Source organism: Vulpes lagopus, chromosome 16, assembly GCF_018345385.1.
Source record: "Vulpes lagopus strain Blue_001 chromosome 16, ASM1834538v1, whole genome shotgun sequence".
Taxonomy (NCBI): Eukaryota; Metazoa; Chordata; class Mammalia; order Carnivora; family Canidae; genus Vulpes; species Vulpes lagopus.
The window spans coordinates 33237867-33256273 of record NC_054839.1 but is presented as its reverse complement, the minus strand read 5'-3'; the positions used below and the strand labels follow the sequence as shown (position 1 = coordinate 33256273).

General features: G+C 36.0%; 1 long non-coding RNA gene across 1 annotated transcript in view; it reads left to right on the top strand.

The window, feature by feature from the left end:
- The first annotated feature begins 477 nt into the window (after positions 1 to 477).
- LOC121476830 overlaps positions 478 to 18407 on the top strand; it is a 39014-nt gene continuing 21084 nt past the window's right edge. The window contains exons 1-2 of the long non-coding RNA XR_005984044.1: positions 478 to 706; positions 16546 to 16604. This is a non-coding gene — a long non-coding RNA (uncharacterized LOC121476830). The remainder of the gene's footprint in view (positions 707 to 16545; positions 16605 to 18407) is intronic.

Genomic DNA, 18407 nt, shown 5'->3' with positions numbered 1-18407 from the left:
CCTCACCTTCTAATACTATCGCATTGGATATTAAATTTCAACATGGGATTTGGGGTAGAGGGGACATACATTTATTTGGATCATAGCCTTTTTTGACTTTTTAACTTACACAGTTCTTTTTAGTAGTTTTCATGAAGTGTTCAAAAATGTGATCTCTTATTTTCCAAGTTTTTGTCTGTATTCCTTCCCCTTGCATTTGTCTGGACCTTTTAATTGTTATTATTATTTGAACTCTATTCTCAACAGCTTCTTCTGACTAGGGAATGTTTATAGAAGGAAAGTTGGCTGATTATTCTGAGATTTCACAGAACAGAATGATCCAAATTCTCCGGAACCTATGATGAATACTTCTCACTCACAAATTGGATCCTTCATAAGCTCAGCTCAGTTTCAGCTTCTATTTTTAAAAATATTTTATTTGTTTATTCATTACAGACACACAGAGAGAGGCAGAGACATAGGCAGAAGGAGAAACAGGCTCCCTGAGGAGACCCCAGTGTGGAACTCGATCCCAGGACTCTGGGATCATGACCCAAGCCAAAGGCAGATGTTCAACTACTGAGCCACTCAGGTGCCCCCACAGTTTCTATTTTTAAATTGGCTTGCCACACCTTCCAGGGATTCTGTTGGCAATTTGGGGTTTCCCTTTAGGATCCATCAAACCTTTTGTTGCTTCTATTTCTTCCTGCACAGATGCTAATATAAGGTATGTATTTTAGCTGATTTGTCTCCATACATTTTTATTTTGGAATTCACAGTGATAACATATTTCCTACTTTTGATGTAACTGGTGACTATGGTTTTCTTTTAAAATTCTTGTCAGTCTATCTATTTTGCGGGGGTAGGGCAAGAGATTTGGAGACATTATTAACTATACTGTCACTATGTTTTCAGAATTCCTCAAGTAATTTTTCAATCCTGTGAGTTCTCAAATGTTCAGTATTTCAGTCAGTGTAAATTTCTGGCCTCAAGTAGAGAGCTTTTCTTATCAGAGCAAATTGGGTATATCTACCCAAATACATGTATTTCATGTCAGACTTCACTGAAAAGCCATAGGGCACCCAATACATGTCAATATTTTATTTCTTACCCACTTTCCTTAATGCTATACTCTTGATTAGTATATAATCTTCTTATAATAACTCATTATTAAAAAGCTTACAAATATATATTTTTTTCCGATGGAATATTTCTGGTTACAAGCTTTCCAGCCTGTTAACATCTGTGTCCTTTCTGCTGACTACTAGATCACAGAGCTGAAACCCCATACTGTGGCTTCTCTAAGAAACAGTCCCACTCTTTATACTAAATTAGTGCTAGTTAGAAGGAAGTTTTAAGGCTATAGCAGTAGGGAAAGGGGGCAGAAAATTTAAAAATTCATGTACACACGAGGGAAAGAAACTAGATGTAAAAACCAGTTCCAACACTGACAAGCTCTGTAAACTTAGTTTTTAAATTTACAATAAAGATACACTATAACTTATAGTATTACTCTGATGAGCATATTAGTTAATATACTTAGAATCTAGACTGAAGTCTTGCATCATTTTATGAAGCATGCAGTTAATGAAGGTGATAATGATTACTGTGTGACACTTCAGAATTCATATTATGTTGAAAGAGGTGTTTTTATGAGAAATTACCAGATAGTTAACTGAGTTTAAGATAACATTTTAAATGATCTGTTTATTCACTAACTCACAAACTTGGTTCATATTTTGTAACTTCACAAAGATTTTAAAAGCTTTCATATTATTTGCTTTTCAGATTTAAGCACTGCTTTTAGTCAAAAGAACTGTTGTCATATATTGACCTTTCTGCTCATTAGCATGTTTACATAGTGACATTATTAACAGAAAGATCTCTGCAAACAGTAAACATCAACAAACATAAATCCTAAGTTGATGGCTACATGAATGCTTTCTGAATATAGAAAATGACTTAGAGCTTTGCAAAGGCAATTGCATTGTAAGCAGTTTTAGTAAAAAGATAGCGAATAATGATGGAAAGATATTCCATGCTCATGGATTGGAAGAATTAATGTTGCTAAAATGTCCATGCCTTTCAAAGCAATCTATAGATTCAATGAAATCCCTACCAAAACACCAACAGTATTTTTCACAGAAATAGAATAAATAATATTAAAATTTATATGAAATCATAAAAGACCTCAAACAGTCAAAGCAATCTTCAGAAAAAAAAAAACAAAAACAAAATGGAAGATTTCACAATCCCATATTTCAAGATAAGCTACAAAGCCATAGTAATCAAAACAGTATGTTATTGGCATGAAAACTACATAAACCAATGTAAAAGTACAGAGAGCCCAGAAATAAACCCACAATAATATGGTCAATTGATCCATAACAAAAGAGGGAAGAATATAACAATGATATATTAATATAACAATGGATAGTTTCTTCAACAAATGGTGTTGGGAATATTGCACAGCTTCATGCACAAGAATGAAACTGGGCCCCTTTCTCACACAACACACAAAGATAAACACGAAATGGACCTAGATAAGAGACATGAAATCATAAAACTCCTAGAAAAAAGCATTGGCAGTAATTTCTTTGACATCAATTCTTACAACATCTTTCTAGATGTGTCTCCTGAGGCAAGGCAAGCAAAAGCAAAGATAAACTATTAGATTTACATCAAAATAAAAAGCATTTGCACAGTGAAGGAAAACTGACAGGATGAAAAGGCAACCAACTGAATGGGAGAAGATAATTACAAGTGATATATCCAGCAAGGGGTTAATATCCAAAATATATACAGAATTTATACAACTCAACATAAAAAAAAAAAAAAATCTCCCAAATAATCTAATTAAAACATAGGAAGGAGACCTGAATAGATATTTTCCCAAAGAAGACATTCAGACGGCCAACAGACACATAAAAAAGATGGTCATCATCACTAATCATTCAGGAAATACGAATCAAAACCACGGTGAGATATCACCTGTCAGAATGGCTAGACAAGAAAAGATAAGAAATAACATGTTGACAAGAATGTGGAGAAATAGGAGAAATGAAAATTGGTGCAGCCACAGCAGAAAATAGAGTAGAGTTTCCTCAAAAAATTAAAAATAGAAATATCATACAATCTAGTAATTCCACTACTGGATATTTACCCAAAGAAAATAAAAACATTAATTTGAAAAGGTATATGCACCCCTATGTTTATTGCAGCACTAACAATAGCTAATTTATGGAAGCAACCCAGGTATCCATTGATAGATAAATGGATACAGAAAATGTGGCATATATATGCAATAGATATTTCTCAGCCATAAGAAAGAATAAGATATTGCCATTTGTGACATGGGTGAATCTGGAAGGTATTATGCTAAGAGAAATAATTCAGACAGAGAAAGACAATACCATATAATTTCACATATATGTGGAATCTAAAAAACAAACAAATAAAAAAAAAAGTAGAAGCAGACTCATAAACACAAAGAACAAACTGATGGTTGCCAGAGAGGAGTGATGTGGGGATATGGGCAAAATGGGTGAAGGAGAGTAGGAGATACAGTCTCCCAGTTGTGGAATGAATAAGTCATGGGGATAAAAGGTACAGCATAGGGAATATAGTCAATGATTTTGTAATAGCATTATATGGTGACAGATGGTACTACATACACTTTTAGTGAGCATAGCATAGCATATGGACTTGTCGAATCACTATGTTGTACACCTGAAACTAATGTGACATGGTGTGTAAACTATACTTGAATAAAGAAAAAAGTGGGTCAAGTAAAAGATAGCTAATAATGTAATGTTGATTTTCTAGTTTCGGATAAATAAGAATACAGAATATGATTATTGTATATTTTGTAAAGCTCATAAAAAAGACTTTTTATTTTTCTCTGCAAAGAAAAATTAACAAATCAAGTATTGCTAAGTAATTAATATGTGCCAAAATTTGTGCTAAAAATGTACATATGGAAATAATCAAAACATTCTGCAATGGTTAAGTTGTTCTGAAATATGTAGTCAGCTATTTATTTATTTATTTATTAGTCATTTATTTATTGACTAGCAAGGTTCAATAACATAGATCAAAATGTAAGTTAATCAGAAGTATTGGTAATAATCTAATGTTTTGTGTCCATTTTCAGTGTAAAAATCACTAGAGCAAACAAATGATCTTCATATTTATCTACAACTCTCATAGACTACATATTTCATACACAATATACTACATATATATAAGATATATATATTGAAGAGACCTGTTGTACTTGGGACAGAATTTGTGAAATGACTGCCTTCCCATACCTTTGGTCAGAAGTGCCAAAGAATCCGTGTTTTAGAGGATTGGGAGATATAATTTCAGCTTATAAGTGCTATAAGAATAGCAGTTATTCTTTCTATCAAAAGCTGGGAAGGTATAAAATTCCCATATCTACTAATGTGCAAGACAGACACTATGCTGAGAGCCAAGATAGCAAAATAAAACAGTGTCCTTAAAACACAGTGAGGTAAGAATCATCAGGGTCTCACAAATAATTAAAAGAAGTCCTTCTAAAAGTAATAAAATAGGAGGACTTGACATTTTGGGGGGGATTGATTATTGGCACACAATGTACTTGACGTTCTTTCACTCATTTAATCCTAACAAGACCTCTTCAAGTATCTCCTCTTATTGTCCTCATTTACTGATGAGAAGACTAAGAGGTCAGAATTTCAGTGACTTGTCCAGTGTCACAAGTTGATGTATAAGTAGCAGAGCTGATATTTGAACAGTTCTTTATGTTTTGGGTACAAATATAAAAAGTAATGTGTCATTACTTTAATTATGATTGAAAGTCACCAAAAAGGCACATTTTGTCTGAATCATGTCAGGGTGTCAATTAGTGATTTTCATTTGCAAATTTAGTTTTTATTTTAGTTCAAGATTTGTAGATAAATAATATAATTTTTAATAAAACATGTATTTGAGTAAAATTTCTTTTTGAACAAAAATAGAATAGTAAAAAAGGAAAAAAATAATAAGCTAGGCCACAAAAATCCCTTCACTCAAAAGCAAAAATTGAGATCACATTCAATGATCATAATATAATTAGTAATAACAAAATTTAAGAAATAAGAAGGAAAACTAAAAATTCAGAACCTTAATTATTATATCAAAGAAATATCTAGAATAATATCACATTATATAGAATATAATTAAAATGATACTACTATTCATTAATAGTCCAATTCATTCCTTAATACTTTAAAACTTCAATGAGAAAAAAAGGAAAAAATATATTACTTGAACAAAAAATTAGAGAAGTTAAAGAAAAAGCCCAAAATAAGAATCAATAAAGATAACATTAAGTTACTAAATCAAAATACAGAAAAGCAGGGACGCCTGGGTGGCTCAGGAGTTGTGTCTGCCTTTGACTCAGGGCGTGATCCTGGAGCCCCGGGATTGAGTCCCATTACAGGCTCCCTGCATGGAGTCTACTTCTCCCTCTGCCTGTGTCTCTGCCTTTCTCTCTCTGTGTCTCTCATGAATAAATAAATAAAATCTTTTAAAAAAATTACAGAAAAGCAGAAAAAGTGACATTTTCTCATAGCTTGAAAAAAATGCAGACAAAATTATAAAAAATATAACCCAGGAACATTAGAATTCATCTAGATACATAAAATAAGCAATAATAAGGAAAACTAACAGACAATAACATGTAAAAAAGCTCTGTCAATATTTTAAAAATATCAGCAAAATGCTTATTTTCTGTGTTAGAAAGTAAAAATCCCCCTTAAAATGGGAAGACAAGAAGTTATTAAGGAAACACTCAGTTTAAAGGATAAGTTCTTTCAAACTATCAAGGGGATAAATCCCATTCCATGTATATTGTTTCTAAGTTTTGGAATTTAGACTAAATAATTCGTTTAAATTAAGTAAATATAAAAAAAACGATAAAGGATAATTATCCATTTTGTTTTATGCAGTTAATACAATCCTAATATCAAAGTAAAATGTCTGCCCACCCTATCAAAAATTATACATCAATTCCTACTAATAAAAGATCTACAAATGCTATTTTACACAGTACATATACAAAAGAGTTTTCTGAATAGTACTGGTTCCGGGAATGTAAGAATGGCTTATATTGGGAAATCTATGACACTGTAAGTTCTGAAAGGCACTGCCTTACAAAAGGGAGCACAGTTATAGACAATTTTAAAACAATAATAAAATTGAATAAAAGTTCCTCTCCTTTTCACTGTAACCATGAACTGGCCAATTAAGCGTTAATATTCAAATATATAATAAGGTCCTAAAAATAGTAACTGGAAATCTTCGCATGTCAAAAAAGAAAAAAAGAAAAACAAAGGCAAGGAATATGGGCTTATGATTCTTATAATTCACAAAAGCTAAACTACAGCCAGCCACTTTCCAGAGCTATCAGCATCTGAACCAGGGATAAGAAGCACACATGAGTTCCTGTCCAATTAGCAATCATAAAAGATGGCCTAAAGTGACCCTAATGTACAAATAAGCACTTTGGAAGTATTTGATATACCATAGTGTATGAATATATACACATTTATGCAAAGTGTCAAAATATTTACCTATTATTTTAGATTTTAACCATTAAATATTTTTTGGTATTTTCAATGGTCTTCAGCAGGCACTTACAATTTAAAAAATATATAAAGATTACAAAAATGATTTTATAGATGTGCATATGTGTGTATATATATATATAGTGTATATATACATCATATATGTGTATGTGTATATTATATACACATATATACATACATATAATGTGTATATATATGCATGTGTGTGTGTGTGTGTGTGTGTGTGTATAAAACTTATATGGGTGAGGCAAAAGGAATGTTAGAAATACTAGTTGCAAACCACATGATCTAAAGATAACAATGAACATCCCCAATAGCCTCCTATTTAGGAAGCTGGTTGAATGACATGATCTGTAAAAGGCTCTGAACTCCTGGTAGAGTTACTTGTAAAAAATTATGACTTTTATGATACGAATATTTTTGAAGGACAGCTGAAGTCTTTATTAAAAATGTGTTTGCCCCTATGAGATTCCTCCATCCCTAAGACTAATATATTTGAGGAAGATTGAGTATTCTTCTGACTTGTAATCTTATGTGAAGAATTATTTTGTGCAGTGCCACAGGTTAAATGCATATCATGAAATTCACTTTCCTCTCTACTGCCATTTCTATCCCTTAATTCAATGAAAGTCCACAAAAAGACAGTATGACTCAGAATATTGAAGCTGTGGCTAAGCAAGAAAAGTTCATTCAAAATTGATTTTCTTTCAGGAATCCTTGATATTCCTCATTCCAATTGTTCACCTCTACTGTAGGGCTCGGTAAACACTTAAGGAAGTTGCCATGCACTGCAGCCTGCTGGAGACATGAAGGAATGTAGGGCGGGATAATCACAACATCATCAACCCAATTCTCCAAGGTAGCTGGCCAATAATGCTGTTCTAATTGAATAACTTATCCACAGCTATTTCCCCTGGGAGAGCCGAAGGCTCAGGCTCGGCAAAGAGGCAGATGGTGCCGCATATACAATGAAACCTGTAATTTTCTCTTGCCATTGGACACGTTAACAGTGGGCTGTTTCTGCTTATTCTTTAATATTTTATTTTAATAGTCCCTTCCCAAATTATAATGTACCATGAAGCAGCCAAAGATGGATTGAGTGATACATATCATGTTTAATTTATCATACCTCTAGCTCACTGAACAACTCACTTGGTAATCAGCAGCAGTATATGTCAGTCAGGTGCAAACTGATATGAAAGCAACAGAAAAGAACCCAATTAAACCCAAAAGGAGAGATGAGTCTTCAGGGTGGCATGGCATTAACTAGCAGCAAGGTATGGAACACCAAATGCATTCTAATTCTGATTTTTTTTTTTTTTTTAGTGGTAATTTGCAGTGGAATATGCAAACCCTATGTATTTGGTAAGACAATGGAAGGATTGTGTTTTTCACTTCTCAACTGATTCAACCACTAGGCTCTAAAGAAGGGTGAAGGGCTGTGTGGCTGCTTGATTTTTATCTTCTAGTAGCAGCCAAAATTGGAAGAGGAAAGTGCAGTCTTACAGGGTAAGCAGTGACAGCCCATCAGCGGTCCAACAACACGACAAATGACAGGCCCAGAGGCAAACCCAGCACCGCCAACCCATCAGCTTTGAAGGCTGCCAAATGGCAGCTACAGAGATGGAAGGTCATTCAAACTTGAATGTTTGGGCTTGCTGGAATCTTTTTACCCTGGAAACATTCCTCCATTCAGAGAGCTCCTCCTGGAAGAGAGTAGAAAGGAACCCAAATGGAATGGGCACAAAGCAAGACTTGTCACTCTGGTACAATACTTCCTAAGAAAAAGCTATGTCAGGAAAAAGGCCCCAGTTAGCAAAGCTCTGTCTCTGCAGTTTACCTAAGAGGAGGAATGCTTTCATAGCTATAGTGAGTAAGGACACCATTGTCAATGTTTGTCAGAAATACCAAGACCCAGGAAGAAAGCTCTTGGGGTCACAGGGCAGTGCAGATCTGCCTGTGGTAATTGAAAACAGTGATGAGACTGGGTTGATTTTTTTTTTTTGAAAAGGTAAATCAGTGCTACAGCACTATGACATGGATAATTCATGAAGTTTCTGGTTTGTACTAGACACTCAACATGCCTTTCAGAAAGAAATGACACAACAATTAATGTGTCAGATAGTAATGTGCCACTTGGAGAAAGATAATTGTAGCTAGTGTTAGATAGTTATTAGGTCAGAACGCATGCTTATCCTTTCAAAGGCAGCAGTCTATTCGTGCTGGCATTCTACTGTAAGTAAAGCATTGTGCTCATAAGCACACAGGCTGTAGCCAGGGACACTGGGTTTTATCTGATTTTTCTCCACTTGCAATAATACTCTGATGATTCCTTAAACAGCACACTTGGTCATGTGAAACAGGTGAGGGTGATGAAAGAGATGGAGAGACAAAGGGGGGGCTTTGCATTTTACATAAAATAAAGTATGAGCGATGTTCCCAAGAAGGTTTGAGCATATGTGACAAAAACTATCAAATCTGAGTTTACTCACATGTAAATGATAGTCTGTCCTTCTGATGATTTAATGTATAAGGATATCAATCAGTCACGACAAGGCCTCTGAAGTCATTTCACCTCAATGAGGTTCCATTTCTTCATTTGAATAATGTAAATAGGGAAATATGCTATATATTTAACTCCAAGATCTACTGAGGAGGTCAAGGTGAAAGAATATGAGAAAATATTTAGCAAATATAAAGGGCTGTGTCAATATAATTAATATAATTAATGTGCTTACTGGAGATCAAATGTATTATTTTTTCAACAGAGAGAATTTTAAGAAAAATTGAGCAAAGTCATAGGTTCTTAAAATTAGAAGAACGTATAATGAATAGGAATTCTCTCAAGACTATCTAACCTAGACTGAACTAAAAACATTTCATCCAATCAATAAGGAGAAACTAAAATACATGATTATTATGTATGCACATACTTCTGCTTTATTCACTCAAGCATGGTTGTGGTGAGATACGAAAAATAATATTTAGCCATTGTTGGAAGGAGAGAAATGCTGTTTGGGGATATTTTATCTGCAGAATCCATTGAATTAGTTATTGTCATAAAGGTATTTAAAATAAATGTGATGTGTATGTGAAATACTCAAGGTGTTCAACAGTACCTCATGGACAAGAATGGGACAACACCTTGTTCTTTGCAAGGATTCATCTCCAACTGACATCCTTGTCGACAGACCACAAACTGTAACAGAAAAAATTTACAGTGTGGTCCTTGACCTTGAGTAGATTACAACAGACATTCTTACCCAAAAGATTTTGTTAGGGGAAATCAAGCTAATATCTAACCAACAGGTAATTAAAGCAGGCAGTGCTGAGAGAGAGGGAGGAATTGTAAATAAACTTGCTGAAGGTAAATACTGTACTAATTCAGATGATAGAATGCAGGAATGTCAAACACCATGTAAGTGTTCCTAGAAATTTTTTTTTCTTTTCTGTAAAAAAAAAAAAAAAAAGTGCCTAAATATTAACAGAGCTTATAGGCAGGACAGGGCTGGGACCAATCATTCAAAAACTATAGACCTGGGATCCCTGGGTGGCGCAGCGGTTTAAGCCCTGCCTTTGGCCCAGGGCGCGATCCTGGAGACCCGGGATCGAATCCCATGTCGGGCTCCCGGTGCATGGAGCCTGCTTCTCTCTTTGCCTGTGTCTCTGCCTCTCTCTCTCTCTCTCTCTCTCTGTGTGACTATCATAAATAAATAAAAATTAGAAAAAAAAAAACTATAGACCTATAAGCAGAGCACCAAAGACAAAACAAAAACTGAAAGCAATCAACTTACCTGTTCATTGTCATTTGCACACAGAAACACTATCAGTCTACCCTTTGGAGTCTTAAACCTGAGGCCATGTAGTTCCTCCTTCAAAACTTAGGACACTGAGGAACTTTGATCAAAATTAAAAATCTAGATTCCTTCAATTCCTCCAAGATACAGCAGCCCCATTCCTGCTACCTTCCCCCTTACACTAAAACAATAGCAACAACAAAACTCTAGACAGAGTAGAAGCATAGAAAGTCTCTGAAAGGTGAAAGAAGGTTGATAGCTGAGGACTTCGGGACTTGAAAAACAACATGGTAGAGAGCTCCCTGGGTTTCCTTATTACTGCCCTATATATCCCAGGAAGTGCATTTCAGAAGCCACTAACCCATAACCACCAACACATAAAAAAGCTCCAAGAAAATCCTGGTATCCTCTTGCCAAAGGCCTGGGGAAACAGCAGTCTAATAACAGAAAAATGTTTTGGCAATACCCACCCTACTCCAGCCAGCCAAAACCGAACAGAAGAACTCTTGAACCTCCATATCCACCTGGCTGGCATGAATGAGGTTGAATGGTGGTGCTGAGGGTTCGTTGGCACTCTGCTCCCCTTGTGCCCTCCTGGTGGCAGTGGGGCCACAGGAGAGCTGACCTTATACCTTCTGTGGGGTTGGTGCTCTACTGTCACTGGGAAGTTATCCACTGGACAAAGGAGGAACTGAACTTCAACCTCACCCATGGGCTATGAGGTAATGTGTGAGTCAATGCCTCACTTGAAGTCTTTTATAAATAATCCTGCCTTAAAGTGGTATCACTCTGTCTTGATATTCGATAGAAGTCACTAAGTCCAGCCTATCTCAAAGGGAAGGGATTAAGCTCTGCCTCTTGAGAGGAGGCATAGTGCGGGATTTGTGTATTATATTTTAAGTCACCACAGAGGCTCTTCTAGGGGTGAGGAGTATTCAAGGAAGAGGATGCAACATATGTGGAGAAGCCCAAGATTTAGAGTTGGAAATCCATAAACATATAGTTCATCTGATTATCTGATATTGGTAGCCACTGACCACTGAGGCAGTGGAAAGCAAAAATGGAATGGTTCCCTTAGGAAACTAATGCAACCCTTGTCTCAAAACTATAATCCCTCCGCTTCCTCCTCCCCCACCTGTGGATACCTCGTCTTGTATCTTATTAATAAAATAGATGCAATCAAATGAAAACAATCTCATCCTTCCACCAAGCCCATGAATCTACTGGTATCTATACACATAGTCGGCCCTGTCTTAGGGTCCTTCTTCCTATCAGGCCATCTCTTCACTACTCTACCATACCCAATTTACTCTCCCAATTATCCCCTTTTATATTCTGTAATATCATCAGTTTCTACTGGATCATTTCCATTTGCTTAAAAACAAGCCTTGACATAAATGTTTTTTTTTTCCCTTGGCTTATACCCCTCCTCAAATACTGGATATTTTTTCTGCTTCCCCAACAGTTAATCTTAGAAGAGCTGTCAGTATACAGTTCCACTTTCTTACTTCCCCTTTGTTGCCTTACTTATTTTAATCAAGTTTTTCTTTCCACAATTCCACTGAAACACCTCCTCAAAGTCACTAATGTCTTACATTTTGCCAAACCCAATAGCTAATTCTCTGTCTTCATTTTACCCACCTTGCAGCAGTTGATGTGGTTTACCACTCCCTTCTACCTGCCACTTCCAGCTTTAGGCATCTGTAGGTCTTATCCCACCATCATTTCTATGACAGGTTGAAATTATTTGGGGAATGACATCTGCAAGTAGATATTAATTTTCAGCCTTTGTGTGTGCATATGCATGCTGGGGTATGTCTTTTTAAATCTTGCTAGAAGGTTTGGAATTAATCATTTCATTTTATTTTTATTATAGTCATAGACATGGGCCAAATGTTCTAAGGACTGAAAGACATTTAGAGGTAACCTTAAAAGCCATAATCTATGGCCACAAAAATTTTAAGCAAAAATGGACTCTGTGTTAGGGTTCACAGACAAAACATAAATACAAATTAAGATTGCAAATACCATAAGCAAGCAGATTCTAAATGTTTTACGCATCTGTTATACTTGTTTTTCTGCCTTAGTGGTAGATAGATAAAGTAGATAGATGTGCATGGTTTCCAGAATAAGATTCTAAGTTGAGAACACAGTTCAGTACCTAGAGTGTGTCTGGGTTGCAGATAAGCTTATGATGCCAGATATGAGACATGGGAGAGAATCATGTTTAACATGAATATTTCTAAGTATTATCCCAGATATGAGAAATGAAGACTAAGCAGAAATCCAGATTAGTACTCTAGGGAAGTAGGACTAGAGTGAAGCATGAGGGTGATGGTGTCTTTGCTCATATTTATTCATTTTCCCCAGGGATATGTGGTCTAAGCTGAAAGAAATAATGAGAGAAAAGGAAAGGATGAGAGAGAATGAGAGAAAGAGAGAGAGAGAGGGAGAGAGAAATAGAAGGGAACTGAGGACAAATGGAGATGGAGAGAGGAAGGACACAGGAGCCACTAACCAATGGTAGACAGAGACATTGGTGTTTAAATACTCTTGCTCCCTTATCTCTCTCGAGGAATAGCTCTGCTTTCTATCCCCCCCGCTCTCTCTCATAGGATTAATAAGGCTTTCCCAGTCTCCTCCACTGTGGCAGCTGACTTAAGTTGCATCCTTCTCAATTTCATTTCTTTACTCTCTTGTTCATTTTCATATACTTCCCAACTATCTGCTTGCATTCAAAGTCTTGCCTCACGATTTGTTTGTGGAGGAATGAAAAACAAAATGCCACCTAAATTGTTGGAAGGCCTGGTCCAAAGAAGGGTACACACATGTTATGGGTTGAATTGTATTCCCTCCCATATTCAAATAATCAAGTCTCTAGTACTTCAGAATGTGACATCATTCAGAAACAGAGTTGTAGCAGATGTGACTCATTAACATTAAAGTGGACCCCTATTCTAATACAACTGAGGAAAAATTTGGACACAGAGATAGATATGCATACAAAGAGAATACCATATGAACAAGAGGGCAGAGATTGGGGTTGCCATGGACTGAATTTGTCTATCCCAAAATCATGGAGATAGGGTCTATAAAGAATTAATGTTAAATGAAATCATAAGGATGGGGGAGTAATCTGATAGGATTAGTGTTTTTTTTTTAAATATTTATTTGAGAGACAGAAAGAGTGTGAGAAGAGAGTGGGGAGGGACAGAGGAAGAGGGAGAGGGAGAGAATTTCAAGCTGACTCTGCATTGAGTGTGGATCCTGATGTGGGGCTCATCCCAGGACCTTGAGATCATGACCTGAGCTGAAATTAACAGTCAGATGCTTAACTGACTGAACCATCTAGGCACCCTAGGATTAGTGTTTTTATAAGAAGAAATACCAGAGTGCTCTATTTCCATCATGCAAGGACATAGCAAGAAGGTGGCTGTCTCTAAGCCAGGAAGAGAGCTCTCACCAGAAACCAAATCAGTCGACATTTTTTACCTAGAACCTATAACCTTTAGAACTGTGAGAAATAAATCCAAATACAGAGGTGATGCATCTACAAGCCCCAAAAACCAAATATTGTCACAAAACCATCAGAAGCCAGGAAGCATGGTATAGAGGGAGCTCACAGCCCTTAGGAGGAACCAACCCCTGCCAACACCTTGATCTCAGACATCTAGTCTCCAGAACTGTGAGACAATAAATTTCTGTTATTTGAGGCATCTAGTTAGCAGTGCTTTGTTACAGTAGCCCCAGAAAATTAACACAATGCATAAGTAAAAGATCAGGGCAGTGGATACAACCTTAGCACTCTCTGAGGTACAATGGCTTGGCTGAGCCGGACCTCTATTTTGGTCTGGAAAGCCAGAAACTGAGTCAGACATTGGACTTATTCCCAAGGGTAGGACATGTATCTGTCACAGACTACTGTTCAGTGGTTGATTTTCTTATAAGTCACCCCTGTCTCTAACAGAATTAAGCTTTTACCTTATTGCTAATTGTTTCCTCAGCAGTCCTTTAGCAATATGGTCTAGACACCTAATGGTACTCAGTAAATTGTAACCAACTGCTATAAAATGACCTTTGCTTTTTTAAAAAAAGCAAATAAATAAATTTAGTGCTCAAGAGTCTCAAGGACTCCTCAAGGAAAATCAAGGACTATCACAAACTAAGTTTTTAAGGAAAACTCATAGGCACAGAAAAATGAAGTAAAAAAGTTTATTAAAACTTAATAAAAATAAAAGAATATATACATAAATCAATAACTTAGTCCTAGTAAAGAATCTTGGAATCAGGCCCAGAATATCTGAATTCTAAGATGGGTTTTGCTGCTACTGGTTAAGCAAATTTGGAAAAGTCCATCTCTCCTTTTGAAACTGCCATTTCTTCCTCTTCAAGATGAGGAGATTGGACTAAGTTCCCTCTAAAGCACATAGGCCTTTACTATGTCCATATTCCTGTGATATCTGTGATTCATCCTCACCTGTGCCAGACTCTGCTCCTGGCAGGATTAGGGACCATGAGAGTGATGGAGCCATGGAATAAAACCAGGTGGGTATGGAAGGCTCTGGCTCTCCTACATAGTTTGAGTGCCAGACCCAACCAACAAAAATGCATTTGCCAGCAATGACCTTGTGGGGAATTTTCAAATACTGAACACTTATGCCCACAGATTTTCCCATTATTTTTAGCCTCACTGCATGTTTTGTTTCATTTTGTCTTGTAAAATGATTTTGGAACACTGTCTATTATAGAAACTTTAACAGTATTGGCAATCATGGTAACTGTTTCCCCCACACTGTGATTTAGTGTGGAGTCAGCCTTTTTCCAGAAAATTTACCTACTGCAGAGGCTGAGCTCTGTTTTTCTCTTATTCCAAACCCATTTTCTTCCCCATAGATATAATAGCCCAAAGGACTGGCTGGGGATAGAACTTTCCTCTAAGATTTTTTTGGTTCTAATTAACATTGAAATAATAAATTGTGAATATAGGATTTCCTGTATTCAATATAATCCTAACAAAGAGCATAATCTTTCATTAGTATAAAATGTGTCAAAGCTTGAATTCAGATAGAATATCAACTCAATTTATGGCATTGTTGTTGAGACTTCATGAATAAGGTAGAATTTGCTTTGGACTTTAAATGAGTTTTATAATATAAAGGCAATAATTGGGAAAGGCATTACTAGAGAAGGACCAATGTGAGCAAGGGAGGGAGTAGGAAATGCATTGGCCATATTTAGAGGGACATCTAATTTCTCATTTTGGGCCAGACTATAAAGGATCTTAATGTAACCCCCTAATGGGTATGAGGTTTCCTTCTGGGGTGATGAAATGCCAGGAGTATTTCTGGCACAACACTGTGCATGTACTAAATGTCACTAAATTGTTTACTTTAAAATGGTTAACTTTATGTTATGTGAATTTCACTTCTATTTAAAAAAAGAAAAAGAACCTTAAATGGCAGGCCCTATGAGTGGTTGCTGAACCTGACAAACAATATGGGGCAATTGGAATCTACTGAAGTGGAGAAGTCATATGATTAAAAAAAAACCCAACATGGTGATAGTTTTGGAAATGAATCAAATGAGGATGTATATAAAGTGGGGAGACCACTTACATGGTTATCAAAGTAGTCTACCTTATAATCTAAAACCAAGGAGGAATCTTTTCTTTGATCATCCTTTTGTGGAAATTCCCAAACACACATAAAGTTAGAGAATAAAGGTTAATGAGTTGCATAAACATATCATCCAGCTTCAATAATTTTCAACATTTCACTGAGCTATTTACATCTGTTCCCCTTCCCACTGTACCAACTCATCTCCATACATTATTCCATATTCATTAGTATTTTAAGGGAAACTCTAGATATATCTTTTCACCAGAAACAAACTTCAGAGTACATCTTCAACTTATAAGGACATTTTTCTTTCTCCTTCTTCCTACCAAACAGTATACCTAACTGAATTAAGAGCAAATTCTTAAAACCATCCAATGTTTTTCTGATTATACTGAAGGTAAGTTTGAACAGCTGAGTCATTTTAATGAGGTCTAAATTTACTATGTTTCTTAAATGTCTTTTATCCTACAATGGCACCCTTTTCTTTTTTTAACATGCCATTGATTTGTTAGAGAAAATGTGTTACTTGTCTTGCAGAATACTACCTCTTATATCTGGAATTAGCTGCCAAACAGCTGCCAAAGCTCCCATATTGGGTGAGTAAAAACCACTTCAAGTTGGTTTCTATTTCCTATTGATATAAAGATGATATTGAGAGACAATAATCAAAGAACTGGAATGCACACTGTCATTGCTTCTAGGAATTTTAGAGGACAGAGCTAAATTGCATGTTTACCAAAAAAGGGGGCAGGAGCTGATAGTCATATTTACAATCAAATATAAGATAACATGGTTTTATTTAATTCCCTTGGTTGAATTTTTCTATTGTTAACCTTAAAATTGTCAGTTATTTTACCAGCAAAAATGGGTTTATTTGGGAATAGCTGAGAGTTACAATTTGGGAAATGCAAGCTATGGTAAAACTATAAGCAAGTTTAGAGAACAGAGAGGAATGCTTTTTTTTTAAGGGAGTGGCAGAGGGAGAGAGAGAATGTTAAGCAGGCTCCACACCCAGTGCAGAGCCCAACATGGGCCTCAATTTCACAACCCTGAGTTCATAACTACAGCTGAAATCAAGAATCAGACACTTAACCAACGGAGTCACCTAGGATCCTCATAATGCTGTTTTATACAGGAAAGAGGGAGGGAGTTCGGGAGGAGCTGTTACAAATAGAAAGTCCACTGGAGTAAACTAGGAGTTGGAAGTGTAGTGGCTTTTCATTGGCTGAGTTGTGACAGTCTCTAATTGGCTAAGCTGTTGCCAGGGAAGGGGAAAATCTTTCTTCTTCCTGTTCTAGTAGCAAAGTATAGGATTCTTCCTGCTGGGGATGCAAGGTACCTCTTTTTATGTTGGAGTCTATAACTGATGATGAGTATAGACAGCTCACTGATGATGAGCCCCCCATTCTGGCCTCCCAAACCCATTTTAAATGAAGTGTCCTTTGTTCAGTTTCATAGTATTATCTTATGCTGAAAACATTAGTTTTTACCTTAACAAAATTATTTATTTTTAATATAGTTTTGAAGTAATAGTCTACTATTCCCACTGACAATTAGACTATTGAAAGCAGCTTTGCATTTTCTTTGCCAAGAGATCTTTGAGATCACTTTTTTCAACATTATTCAAATTGGTGGTATGCCAATTTCTTTTGGCTTTATTTGCAAACACCTGTCATAACTGTCTCTCTATTTCCATTCCTACTGCCATTGCCCTAATTCATTTAATCAATCCTCCTAAACCAGATTATATTGTAGTCTTATAATCTGTTTCTCGCCTTCTCAACCTTTACTTTTCCAAGATCTATATGTTTCTATCAAAAATATACTTCTAAGACACAGAGCTTATTTTAAAAATAAGCAAAAGAAGCCAAACTTCAGTGGCTCCTCATCATCTGCTTACTGAAATCGACTCTTTGCCCTGAAGGCAAAGTCTGCCTCCAAAGGACAATGCAATATTGTCAAATATCATCAGACCTCATGGGCTATAGCTTGCAGACATCCTATTAAGAGTTCTGCCCCTGTGAGTATAGAACTCAGCATTCCTGTGCCTCTGCTTTAGAATGTACTATATATGAGAAAGACAAAGGGACTGACATCCCAAGGCCTTCAGAAAACAATTGAAACATGTCTCATTATATCTAATGTCTCTTTTTAAAAAAAATCTCTCTTTGGCTGATCTTCAACTATTCTATTTTTTTTCTTTGACCTTTTCTTCTGAACAGTATCTAATCTGAATCTTCTTCTTGGATTTTTTTCCCCAGAAACTTTGTTTTTATTTGTTCCTCCATATAGAATAATTAATTCTCCCCTAGTTCTCATTGTGAAATTTCTATCTGCAAAAGTAGCCATGAATGTAATAAAACAATGGTATCTCCTAGTAATAGGACACATTTTCCTTA